The sequence below is a fragment of the Orcinus orca genome, chromosome 8 (genome assembly GCF_937001465.1).
Source record: "Orcinus orca chromosome 8, mOrcOrc1.1, whole genome shotgun sequence".
Classification (NCBI taxonomy): domain Eukaryota; kingdom Metazoa; phylum Chordata; class Mammalia; order Artiodactyla; family Delphinidae; genus Orcinus; species Orcinus orca.
In genome coordinates this window covers 84,197,360-84,211,347 of record NC_064566.1, presented here as the reverse complement: position 1 = coordinate 84,211,347, position 13,988 = coordinate 84,197,360, and positions in this window count along the sequence as shown.

The following is a 13,988-nucleotide window of genomic DNA, read 5'->3' as shown; positions in this document are numbered from 1 at the left end:
TCCACTCCTGGGTATATATCCAAAGAAAATAAAAATACTAGTTCAAAAAGATACATGCACTCCAATGTTCATAGCAGCATTATTTACAACTGCCAATATATGGAAACAACTTAAGTGCCCATCAACAGATCAATGGATAAAACAGATGTGGTAATGTATATACTACAGAATTCTACTCAGTCATAAAAAGGAATGAAATCTTGCCATATGCAACAACATGAAAGGACTTGGAGGGTATTACGCTTAGTGAAATAAGTTAGACAGAGAAAGACAAATACTCTATGGTATCACATATGTAGAATCTAAAAAAACAACAAACTAGTGAATATTAAAAAAAAGAAACAGACTCACAGATATAGAGAACAAACTTGTGCTTATCACTGAGGAGAGGGAAGGGGAGGGGCAAAAAACGGTTAATGGGGTTAAGAGTATAAAATGAGTATAATCTTTAAAAATTGTTAATCACTATATTGTACACCTGAAACATATGATATTGCAAATTGATTATACCTCAATTTAAAAAAAAAATGAAAAGAGTATCTTGGAAGGTGATTTATTAGGTGAGGTAGCCTGTGGAGAGTAGAAGGACCAAGTCCACTTAGTTCAAGCCTGGTGATGTGATAAGCATGTCATTTGAAAATGCTCATTGAAACACTTGAAAAGTATTCCCTGCAGTTGGAAAATGCAGGGTATTGGTGCTTGTCTAATGCCTGCCTACAGTGGCTGAGGAAAGGATGTGCTAGAGAAGGTCTTACTGCAAAGTTCTGAATTCTCCTGACTGTGGGTCAAAAGCATGTATGTTCCAGAGAGCAGATATGGAGATAGCAATGGGAAGATTAAGACTGAAGTCTGGGGAGAAGACCTTCAAAATGGTAGAGGAGTAAGACGTGGACATCACCTTCCTCCCCACAAATACATCAGAAATACATCTACATGTGGAACAACTCCTACAGAACACCTACTAAACACTGGAAGAAGACCTCAGACTTCCCAAGAGGCAAGAAACTGCACACGTACCTGTGTAGGGCAAAAGAAAAAGAAAAAACAGAGATAAAAGAATAGGGATTTGATCTGCCTCTCTGGGAGAGAGCTGTGAAGGAGGAAAAGTTTCCACACACTAGGAAGACCCTTCAGTGGTGGAGACTAGGAGTGGGAAGGGGGAAAGCTTCAGAGCCATGGAGGAGAGTGCAGCAACAAGGGTGCAGAGGGCAAAGAGGGGATATTCCTGCACAGAGGATTGGAGCCGACTAGCACTCACCAGCCTGAGAGGCTTGTCTGCTCACCTGCTGGGGCGAGTGGGGGCTGGGAGTTGAGGCTCCAGCTTCGGAGGTCAGATCCCCGTGAGAGGACTGGGGTTGCCTCGGTGAACACAGCCTGAAGGGGGCTAGTGCTCCACAGCTAGCCAGAAGGGAGTCCTGTGAAATGTCTGGACCTGCTAAGAGGCAAGAGACCATTGTTTTGGGGTGTATGAGAAGAGGGGATTCGTAGCACTGCTTAAATGAGCTTCAGAGATGGGCGCGAGCCACGGCTACCAACACGGACACCAGAGACAGGCATGAAACGCTAAGGCTGCTGTTGCAGCCAACAAGAAACCTCTGTGCAAGCACAGGCTGATACCACACCTCCCTGCCTGGGAGCCTGTGCAGCTTGCCACTGCCAGGGTCCTGTGATCCAGGGACAACTTCCCCAGGAGAACACATGGCGCACCAGAGGCTGCTGCAACATCATGTTGGCCTCTGCTGCTGCAGGCTCACCCTGCATTTCATACCCCTTTCTCCCCCAGCCTGAGTGAGCCAGAGCCACGTAATCAGTTGCTACTTTAACCCTGTCCTGTCTGTGTGAAAAATAGACACGGTCAGGTGACCTACATGCGGAGGAAGTGCCAGATCCAAAGCTGAACCCCAGGAGCTGTGCCAACAAAGAAGAGAAAGGGAAATTTCTCCCCAAAGCCTCAGGACCAGTGGATTAAATCTCCACAATCAACTGATGTACCTGAATCTGTGGAATAACTGAATAGACAAGGAGTCATCCCAAAATTGGGACAGTGGATTTTGGGAGCAACTGTAGACTTGGGCATTGCTTTCTGCATCTTATTTGTTTCTAGTTATATGTGTATCTTAGTTTAGTATTTAGATTTTCTTATAATTGGCAGATTTGTTTATTGATTTTGTTGCTCTCTTCTTTTTTTAAAATATATAGATATATATTTTCCTTTATTTCTGATTGTGCATGTGTATTTTTCTTTGTGTGATCTCTGTATATCTTTGATTTTACTATTTGTCTTAAGGTTAAGTCTGTCCAATATTTATTTATTTATTTATGTACTTAGTATAGTTTTTAGTGCTTGTTAACATTGGTTGGTTTGTTTTTTGGTTGGTTCTCATTTTTTTTCTTTTTTAATTACTTTAAAATTTTTTTATTTTTAATAATTATTTTTTATTCTTTACATTAAAACCTTTATTTTACTCTTTCTTTCTTTCTTTTTCTTTCTTTCTTTCTTCTTTCTTTCTTTCTTTCTTCTTTCTTTCTTTCTGTTTTTCTCCCTTTTCTTCTGAGCCCTGTGGCTAACAGGGTCTTGCTGCTCAGCCCGGGTGTCAGGCCTGTGCCTCTGAGGTGGAAGAGCCAAGTTCAGGACATTGGTTGACCAGAAACCTCCCAGCTCCTTGTAATATCAAACAGCAAAAACTCTCCCAGAGATCTCCATCTCAATGCTAAAATCCAGCTCCACTTAAGGACCAGCAAGCTACAGTGCTGGACACTCTGTGCCAAACAACTAGCAAGACAGGAACACAACCCCACTCATTAGCAGAGAGACTGCCTAAAATCATAACAAGGTCACTGACAACCCAAAACACACCAACATACGTGGTCCTGCCCACCAGAAAGACAAGATCCAGCCTCATCCACCAGAACACAGGCACCAGTCCCCTCCACCAGGAAGCCTACACAATCCACTAAACAAATGTTAGCCACAGTGAGCAGACACCAAAAACAACAGGAAGTACAAACCTGCAGCCTGCAAAAAGGAGACCCCCCCCCCCAAACACTGCAAGTTAAGCAAAATGAGAGGACAGAGAAACTCACAGCAGATGAAGGAGCAAGGTAAAAACCCACCAGACCAAATAAATGAAGAGGAAATAGCAGTCTATTTGAAACAGAATTTAGACTAATTATAGTAAAGATGATCCAAAATCTTGGACATAGAATGGAGAAACTACAAGAAAAGATTAGCAAGGACCTGAAGAACTAAAAAGCAAACAAACAATGATGAAATAAAAATATGAAATAAATATATGAAATAAAAATAAATATATGAAATAAAAATTCTCCAGAAGGAATCAATAGTAGAACAACTGAGACAGAAGAAAGGATAAGTGAGCTGGAAGATAAAATAGAAGAAATAACTATGCAGAGCAGAGTAAAGAAAAAGGAATGAAAAGAATTGAGGACAGTCTTAGAGACCTCTGAGAGAAATTAAACACACCAACATTCAAATTATAGGGGGCCCAGAAGAAGAAGAGAAAAAGAAAGGGACTGAGAAAATATTTGAAAAGATTATAATTGAAAACATCCCTAATAAGGGAAAGGAAATAGCTATTCAAGTTCCAGGAAGCACAGAGAGTCCCATACAGTATAAATCCAAGGACATACACACAAGGCACATATTAATCAAACTATCAAAAATGGTATACAAAGAAAATATATTAACAGCAACAAGGGAAAAACAACAAATAATATACAAGGGAATCCACATAAGGATAACAGCTGATCTTTTAGCAGAAACTCTGCAAGCCAGAAGGGAGTGGCAGGACATATTTAATGTGATGAAAGGAAAAAACCTACAACCAAGATTACTCTACCCAGCAAGCATCTCATTCAGATTTGGTGGAGAAATTAAAAACTTTACAGACAAGCAAAAACTAAGAAATTACAACACCACTATACCAGCTTTACAACAAATGTTAAAGGAACTTCTCTACGCAAGAAACACAAGAGAAGGAAAAGACCTACAATAACAAACCCAAAGCAAATAAGAAAATGGTAATAGGAACATACATATCGATAATTAAATGTTAAGTGTATTAAATGCTCCAACCAAAAGACATAGACTGGCTCAATGGGTATGGAAACAAGACCCATATATATGCTCTCTACAGAGATCCACTTCAGACCTGGCGGCACATACAGACTGAAAGTGGGGATGGAAAAAGATATTCCATGCAAATGGAAATCGAAAGAAAGCTGGAGTAGCAATTCTCATATCAGACAAAATAGACTGTAAAATAAAGACTATTAAAAGGGACAAAGAAGAACAATCCATAGTGATCAAGGGATCAGTCCAAGAAGAAGATATAACAATTGTAAATATTTATGCACCCTACATAGGAACACCTCAATACATAAGGCAAATGCTAGCTGCCATAAAAGGGGAAATCAACAGTAACAAACTCATCGTAGGGGACTTTAACACCCCACTTTCACCAAAGGACAGATCATCCAAAATGAAAATAAATAAGGAAACACAAGCTTTAAATGATACGTTAAACAAGATGGACGTAATTGATATTTATAGGACGTTCCATTCAAAAACAACAGGATACGCTTTCTTCTCAAGTGCTCATGGAACATTCTTCAGGGTATATCATACCTTAGGTCACAAATCAAGCCTTGGTAAATTCAAGAAAATTGAAATCATATCCAGTACCTTTTCTGACCACAGTGCTATGAGGCTAGATATCAATTACAGGAAAAAAATCTGTAAAAAATATAAACACTTGGAGGCTAAACAATACACTACTCAATAGCCAAGAGATCACTGAAGAAGTCAAAGAGGGAATTAAAAAAAAATACCTAGAAACAAATGACAATGAAAAAACAACGACCCCAAACCTATGAGATTAGCAAAAGCAGTTTTAAGAGTGAAGTTGATAGCAATACAATCCTATGTCAAGAAACAAGAAACATCTCAAATAAACAACCTAACCTTACACCTAAAGCAATTAGACAAAGAAGAACAAAAAACCCTAAAGTTAGCAGATGGAAAGAAATCATAAAGATCAAATCAGAAATAAATGAAAAAGAAATGAAGGAAACAATAACAAAGATCAATAAAACTAAAAGCTGGTTCTTTGAGAAGATAAACAAAATTGATAAACCATTAACCAGACTCATCAAGAAAAAAAGGGAGAAGACTCAAATCAATAGAATTAGAAATGAAAAAGGAGAGGTAACAACTGACACTGCAGAACTACAAAGTATCATGAGAAATTACTACAAGCAACTATAAGCCAGTAAAGTGGACAGCCTGGATTAAGTGGACAAATTCTTAGAAAAGCACAACCTTCCAAGGTTGAACCAGGAAGAAACAGAAAATATAAACACACCAATCACAAGCACTGAAATTGAGACTATGATTAAAAATATTCCAAGAAACAAAAGCCCAGGACCTGATTGCTTCACAGGCGAATTGTATCAGACATTTAGAGAAGAGCTAAGACCTGTAAGGAGAAAACTATAAGACACTGATGAAAGAAATTTAAGATGATACAAACAGAGAGATATACCATGTTCTTGGAAGAATTGATTGGAAGAATCAACATTGTGAAAATGACTGTACTACCCAATGCAATCTACAGATGGAATGCAATCTGTATCAAACTACCAATGGCATTTTTCACAGAAATAGAACCAAAAATTTCAAAATTTGCAAGAGACACAAAAGACCCCGAATAGCCAAAGCAATCTTGATAAGAAAAACGGAGCTGGAGGAATCAGGCTCCCGCACTTCAGAGTATACTATAAAGCTACAGTAATCAAGACAGTATGATAGTGGAACAAAATCAGAAATATAGATCAATAGAACACGATAGAAAGCCCAAAGATAAGCCCACGCACACATGGTCCTTTATTTTTGACAAAGGAGGAGAGAGCATACAATGGAGAAAAGACAGACTTTTCAATAAGTGGTTCTGGGAAAACTGGACAACTAGACATAAACGAATGAAATTAGAACATTCCCTAACACCATACACAAAAATAAAGTCAGAATGGATTTAAGACCTAAATATAAGGCCAAACACTATAAAACTCTTAGAGGAAAACATAGGCAGAACACTGTATGACATAAATCACAGCAAGATCCTTTTTGACCCACTTCCTAGAGAAATGGAAATAAAAACAAAAATAAACAAATGGGACCTAAAGAAACTTAAAAGCTTTGCACGTCAAGGAAACCATAAACAAGACCAAAAGGCAACCCTCAGAAACGGAGAAAATATTTGCCGATGAAGCAACTGACAAGGATTAATCTCCAAATTTACAAGCAGCTAATGCAGCTCAATATAAAAAAAAACAGACAACCCAATCCTAAAATGAGCAGAAGACCTAAATAGACCTTTCTGCAAAGAAGTTATACAGATTGCCAGCAAATACATGAAAGAATGCTCAACATCACTAATCATTAGGTAAATGCAATTCGAAACTACAATCAGCTATCACCTCACACCGGTCAGAAAAAGCATCATCAAAAATTCTACAAAAAAAAAAAAAAAAAAAATTCTACAAACAAAAATGCTGGAGAGGGTGTGGATAAAAGGGAATCCTCTTGCACTGTTGGTGAGTATATAAATGGATACAGCTACTATGGAGAATAGTATGATGGTTCCTTAGAAAACTAAAAATAGAACTACCGTATGAGCCAGCAATCCCACTACTGGGCATATACCCTGAGAAAACCATCATTCAAAAAGAGTCATGTACCACAGTGTTCATCGCAGCAGTATTTACAGTAGCCAGGACATGGAAGCAACCTAAGTGTCCATCGACAGATGAATGGTAAAGAAGATGTGGCACATATATACAATGGAATATTAGCCGTGAAAAGGTATGAAATTCAGTTATTTTTAGTGAGGTGGATGGACTAGAACCTGTCATACAGAGTGAAGTAAGTCAGTAAGAGAAAAAGAAATACCTTATGCTAACACATATATATGGAATCTAAAAAAAGAAGGGGGGGGTTCTGAAGAACCTAGGGGCAGGACAGGAATAATGATGCAGAAGTAGAGAATGAACTTGAGGACACAGGGCGGGGGAATGGTAAGCTGGGAAGAAGTGGGAGAGTTGCATGGACATATATAAAGTACCAAATGTAAAACCGATAGCTAGTGGGAAGCAGCCACATAGCACAGGGAGATTAGCTCTGTGCTTTGTGACCACCTAGATGCGTGGGATAGAGAGGATGGGAAGGGAGACGCAAAAGGGAGGAGATATGGTGATATATGTAGATGTATAGCTGATTCAGTTTGTTAAAATCAGAAACTAACACAGCATTGTAAAACCATTATACTCCAATAAAGATGTTAAAAAAAAACTGACTTCTGCTTAAATGGTCATATTTTATGAGTGTGGCTGCTGGGTTTAGGTGTTTTCAGAAACTAGGGGGCATTTTTAATGCTGAGTGGGTGGAGGAGCGACCAGCTGAGAGGCACCTGCTACATCAGAGGAGGGCCCAGAATCTAAGAATTTTGGGATGCGTCCATGTGACAGTCAGAGCCAGAAATGAAACTAGAGATGAAGCTATCTTGTTCCTCCCAGAAGGTTCCTCCCAGAAGTTATGGTGGGGAGGCCTAGAGGTCTTACCTTTGAATGAAGGTTGAAATGTTGATTGTGTCAGATTCAAGTCTTAATTTCTAAATTAAAAGTGAATTCTCTGATAAAGTGTTGATAGTCACTTAACTGACATGAGTGATCCGAAAATCATAGGACAATCTCTTGGCCTTTTGGCTAAGTTCAAGTGTGGCGAAGTCTTTGGACAGCCCACGTTTCCATCTAAAATACAGGGGAAGGATAATCATTCATATAAACGTTTAGAAGAAGAGTGGGGCTGTGGGAAGGAGGGTGTAAAATAAATGTGTTTTGATGGTTTTACCATAGGAATCCACTACATTTTTTTTTTCTTTTTATAAAAACTTGCATTCTCTTTCTTGCATGTTAATGTCTCAATGGTCAGGGACATGGGTTCCTAGCCTTTCTGAAACCTTGCACTGAGCAAGACAGAGTCACATGTGCATAAACCAAGGCCTATAACACTCACAGAGTATAAACCATACTCAATAAGCAGTGCCTGCTCTCAGGAGCAAAAGGCCCAGGAAGGTCTTAAGTGCAGAGCCAGAACCAGTTGTTATTGGTTAGCAGCCCTCTGGGGAAGAGTGATATGGATTTAAAAAAAAAATCAAAACAAAGCAAAAACTCTGAGAATTTCATGATTGTAGATGAAATCTAAGTACACACTGGGAATCACTGAAAAATACCTTCCCCTGTAAGATGGCATTTTCTTTAGACAAGTTTCTTGCCCTTACCTTCCCCCCTTCCTTTATTTTCCCTTCCCTAGTCTCTCTCCGTCCTTCTCCCCACACTAATTTGGTGTCCAAAGGGGCATAGCAGGGTCTAGAAATCAAAGGTGAGGTAGAAAAATGATGGTGAACTAATCATCTCTGCATTTATTTTCTTTTCAACAAGTTTAAACACCTTATAAAATTTTGTCATGTGTATGAGAGGAATTTTATTCTTAACTTTAATAAGTAAAAATTGTTATAAATATTTAGTGACAGTATACTTTTGAAGGGAAGGTAGACACGTCTCCAACTACTGGAGCGCTAGTATTTTGAAGGGCACTGAGAGATCCTTTAAGGATGCAGCCACTGTGGACTTGGGAGACAAAAGCTTCGGGTGTTCCCTACCATAATCCAGGATGCTGGAAGAACTAGAGTCACTGTGGGAGGACATAGAGTGTGTGGCTAAACTTTGGGTACCAGAGTGCTACTGGGAGTGTCAAATTCTGGTTCCACAGCCTACTTCTATAATTTATGTAGCCTCTGTGTGCCTCAATTTCCTCGTCTGCAAAATGGGTGTAATAATAGTACCACATATGATTGTTAAGAAGTTTAAATGAAATATGTATTTAGAATGCTCTGGCACATGGTACTCCTAAAATGTTCTTTTGTCATATTTCTGTAGCATCCTCTTTTGACCAAGAGAGGGAAGAGAGGAGGAATTGCCTGCCAACTTTCGACAAAATTTAACTCTAAGGAAAGAAGGAGGAAAAGAGAAACTCTAGGATTAGTTACAGAGTCAAGTGGACTATAGGGTTTGGTATTTATTTCCCTCTGAAGGGAGATCGGAGACCACACAAAGCTGAATGGAGGCACAGATTCCTTCAGTGGAGTGGTTAGCGTCTTCTGAGAAAGGACAACAACTTGTGTCAACCAAATGAGTGGGAAGTGGCTAGGCTTGCCCAGGGTCTTCCCAGGCATTGACACAGGGGAATTCTGGGGCCTGGTCTAATACCACATCTTTGCATCTTAAATTCAACTTTGAAATCATTTGTTGTATTATCCTTTTGCAAGAAGATTCATCTGCTGCTCTTATTATTGCTTCCAGGGACGGTACTGAGGCTTCCTCCAAAGTACCAGTTAAGAGGTTCAGGTACCTCTTTTTATTGTAACTGCCATGGTTCAAGCACTGATTGATGTCAACAGGATAGCCTGGAGGTAAGAAAAACAGTCCACTGAGAAGTTTCAGGAAGAAAAATGAAGGTTTGGAAATAGCAACAACTGTTTGAGCTCATTTGGAAAAGCCAAACTGGAGCTGCATGAAGGGAGAGATTTATAATTCTGTCTTTTCCTTCAGTGCCTAGCATGTCACTGCTCAATAAATATTTGCTGTATACATGAGTAATTCAGAAAAGAAGAATAAAATGGGATCGAGGTGGGGGCAGACTAGGAAGATTTCAGGGCATGGGGAGAGAATGAAGGAAATGAAAACCATGTCACATGAGAAAAATGTTTATGTCAAAAAGTGTAGGACATTGAATACTCCTCCTGAGGACAGTATGAAGAGCAGAGGAACTTTCCAGGAGTCTATAGAGGAAAAATGACAAGGAAAGCAATGGGAAGGAAAAGGCAAAGAGGAAAAAACAAACCAACTTCATTTGTTGAAGATCTCTGAAAGATCTCCACGAATTTGAAATCTGAGAAAATAATAGTACAGATTCTGTGACAACAAGATTACTTAAGGCAGAAACTCAGTAGTCAATGAAGCAGAGGGTGAGAGCATTTTCTTGCAGCAAGAAAAGACTAATAGGGTTTCCCTGGTGGCGCGGTGCTTGAGAGTCCACCTGCCGATGCAGGGGACATGGGTTTGTGTCCCGGTCCGGGAAGATCCCACATGCCGCGGAGCGGCTGGGCCCGTGAGCCATGGCCGCTGAGCCTGCGCATCGGAGCCTGTGCTCTGCAATGGGAGAGGCCACAACAGTGAGAGGCCCGCGTACCGCAAAAAAAAAATAAATAAAAATAAAATTCACACAAAGCTCCATCTTGTGGAGCTGCTCTGAAAGGAGGAGTGCATAGCAGGCACAGTGTTCCCTCTAGAGAAGGCCACCAGTAGAGAACACAAAGAGAAACATCAAAAGAGAAGAATTAAAGAAACAAGAATGGAAAGAGGGCTTCCCTGGTGGCGCAGTGGTTGAGAGTCCGCCTGCCGATGCACGGGACACGGGTTCGTGCCCCGGTCTGGGAAGATCCCACATGCTGCGGAGCGGCTGGGCCCGTGAACCATGGCTGCTGAGCCTGTGCGTCCGGAGCCAGTGCTCCACAACGGGAGAGGCCACAACAGTGAGAGGCCTGCGTACCACACACACACACAAAAAAGAATGGAAAGAAATGGAACCAGTTTTTTATTGTTTATTTTATACTGTCATTGAGGGTTAGTGGATAAAGTATTTCCCTCCCTTCCTTTCTTTCTTTTTTGGGAGGCTTATAAGCTTCATTTAAAATATATAGCATAGAAATTTAGCTTATTATAGTAACCTATGAACTCATGAGGCCATGTGTACGAAATGACTTTTGTGAGTATGAATCAAATGTAAAGAGTGTAAAGCCAGGTCCAAAGACTGAGGGTCTTCTCATCTCTCTAGCTCCCAGAGAAGAGGCGTCTTAAGTCCACAGTAACCCAAGGAGAGTTAAACGTAAAGTGCTCTTTTTTCACTGCGTAAATTACTTCAGAGTGAAATTGTAAAACCAAAGGCTAAGCTCCAAAAAAATCCTCTGGGTTTTATTGTCAGTGTGATCGTTTATGGAAATACTTTGGGGCATCTGCATTCTGGCCAGCTACCTGAATCCAAATGTCTCTTCTTGAGTCTCTGACTTGGACCTGACTAAACTAATTTACTCTGAGCATGAGGAACAGTATTCACATCAAGAAGATATACTTAAATAGATATAACGCAGCCTTCCCCTGCGGCTAGTTTTGCTTTGTTCAAGACGGGAGCTTGGCTGCTCTATGGAAAGATGGCCTAGTTTCACTTTTGAGCCAGTAAAGCCTAAATCATCTGTACCGGTATAAGTTTTTAAATAAGTCCACTGGAGAGGAAAGGCTGCAGTAAGGCGTTTATCAGTAGGTGAGTGGCAGTGGGACACTAGCAATATAGTCCCATTCGGGGCGGGCCCTTAATTGAATTCCACAAATGGTATCACTCCTGAATAGAATCGTGCACTGGTTATGGCAACAGGCTGTCAAGTCATTAAGATGCAGTTCAAATTCCCAACTTGGCCCCTTAGTCAAGTTACTTAACCTCTCTGAGTCAGTATCCTCATATATAAAGTCAGGAAAACAATGCTAGCCTCAGTGGGTTTTTCTAAAGTTTAAATAAAACACATATATAAAGCATTTAGTGCATAGTGATTTTCAACTCTGGTTGCACACTGGAATTAACTGGGGAAAGTTTAAAAGCAAACCCAATGCCCCACCAAAATTATATAATCCTTTATGTTAATTGTGATGCATAAACTACATTTCCATTCCGCAGCAGTATGTGAATCATAAATGCTTCAAGATAGAAAAAATTACTAAAAATAATTTGGTAAAAATTCACTGAAATGCTATTTCAATCCTACCACTGTGAAGAAGTCCACCTACCTGGTCTATGTTATATGCCCATCCTTCCTTGCCAAAAATTAGTCATGCTTAACCTTTGGATTATAGAAATTACTTTTTCCTTTAGAGATGAAACAATCAACACTTATTTATCTTAAAACCAATATTCAAGTGCTTCCCTGGTGGTGCAGTGGTTAAGAATCTGCCTTCCAATGTAGAGGACATGGGTTCGAGCCCTGGTCTGGGGAGATCCCACATGCCGCAGAGCAACTAAGCCCGTGCACCACAACTATTGAGCCTGCTCTCTGGAGCCCACAAGCCACAACTACTGAGCCCATGAGCCACAACTACTGAAGCCTATGTGCCTAGAGCCTGTGCTCCACAAGAGAAGCCACTGCAATGAGAAGCCTGCACACCACAATGAAGAGTAACCCTGCTCACAGCAACTAGAGAAAGCCCACGTGTGGCAACGAAGACCCAACAGCCAAAAATAAATTTTAAAAATTAAGTAAATTTAAAAAATTAATATACCACATGAGTTTAATAAATTTCATTGAAATTTCTGATATATTATATTTTGTTTTTTATTTTAATGTTATTTTATAATTTTACATATATAATCTCATATGGGTCATAATATATTCATTTTACTGATTTTGAATCTTCTATTCAATATTTTCTTACCGTATGTATTTTCTTTTTCTTCTATTTTTTTCAAATTCTGAAGGTCACAGGATTTTCATGAAATTATTTCAAAATGCCAAGTACCACCCTTCACTCTGTTTATCTTGAGAGTCTCTTTGCTCCTCCCCCGAACCCTAGAAGGTGGTTCCCTTCCTATATTCACATTTGGTTTGAAAATTTTTATTCTTGTTTTGTTAGAATCTTATGATTCCTGAAAAAGTAGCAATTTAACACTTGACTTCTTGTTGCAGCCAGCTCAGGGAAGGCTATAGAAATAAGAGAGAAGTTGATGGATCACAGAACTTAATGTAAAAATTCTGATAAATCCGTAAAAAGAAAATGGTGAGGATTCTAAGAAGAGTCAAAACACCAGTCCAGATAGGAAGAAATCAGAGCCCCATGAATGTCAATAGTCTGGGGAAAGTTTTTTTGTTCTTACCTTTTTCCTTTCCCGCATTGCCCTGGGCAGAATAGTACCCACTGCCACTATGATAAAAACCAAAAACCAAAAACCAAAAAAATTCCCCAGCCCATGCCTGGAGCTGGGCTGGGCTGGCAATTATTTAACAATGAGTAGTGATGCTTTGCCCACTGACACTCAATCCTCCTGTTGTTGGGAGAGTTGGGAGCTAACATCTCACAGCCAAGTCCCTCTAGGGCTTTTCTCAACTGAGTACTCACCTCTGTCTCAGAATCTGCTTCATAAGGAAACTGACCTGGTTGCATTTTGATCTGCTAGCTCTTGAACTAGCCCCTCTACCACTTCTATTTCTTGGGCCTAGGGATTATAAATCAGGGAAGTATTTTACTGGGAAAAGGAAGGTGTAGGGAGTTCCTCTGAGGCGCTGGGTAAAGGTTGCCTGGTTATGTAAGTACAAACAAGTTGTTGAGCCCTGACTAAAACTAGACCTTCTGAGTGGAGGCACAACTTTTACTCTCACATCCCATATCCTTTTTGGAGGAAAAATACATTTCAATACAGATAATCAGTCTGAGTACAGTTTACTACAGATTGTTATTTTTCACAGAAGCAATGGTAGATTCCAAATTATTCTATTGGTTCATTATTACAAAATCATAAGAATGGAGAAGCCACCAACCTCAGAAAATGTTCATACAAATGAATGTCATCATTTGGAGTTCATGCCCTGTCATTTGGAGTATTAGGTCAGATTACCTCACACCTGCATTTTTGAAGGTAGTAGTGTCAGATAGACGTCAAATCGAGCATTTCAAGCCCTTTACTTGACGGGACACTGCTGGAAGCAGGTTGGTTATATCAAATGTTATTTAATTACCAAACTGGGATAGGCATTACCAGGTCTCTCTATAATGAGCTGTGTGTAGACAATCTGCCCACTCTAGTGGTTGGG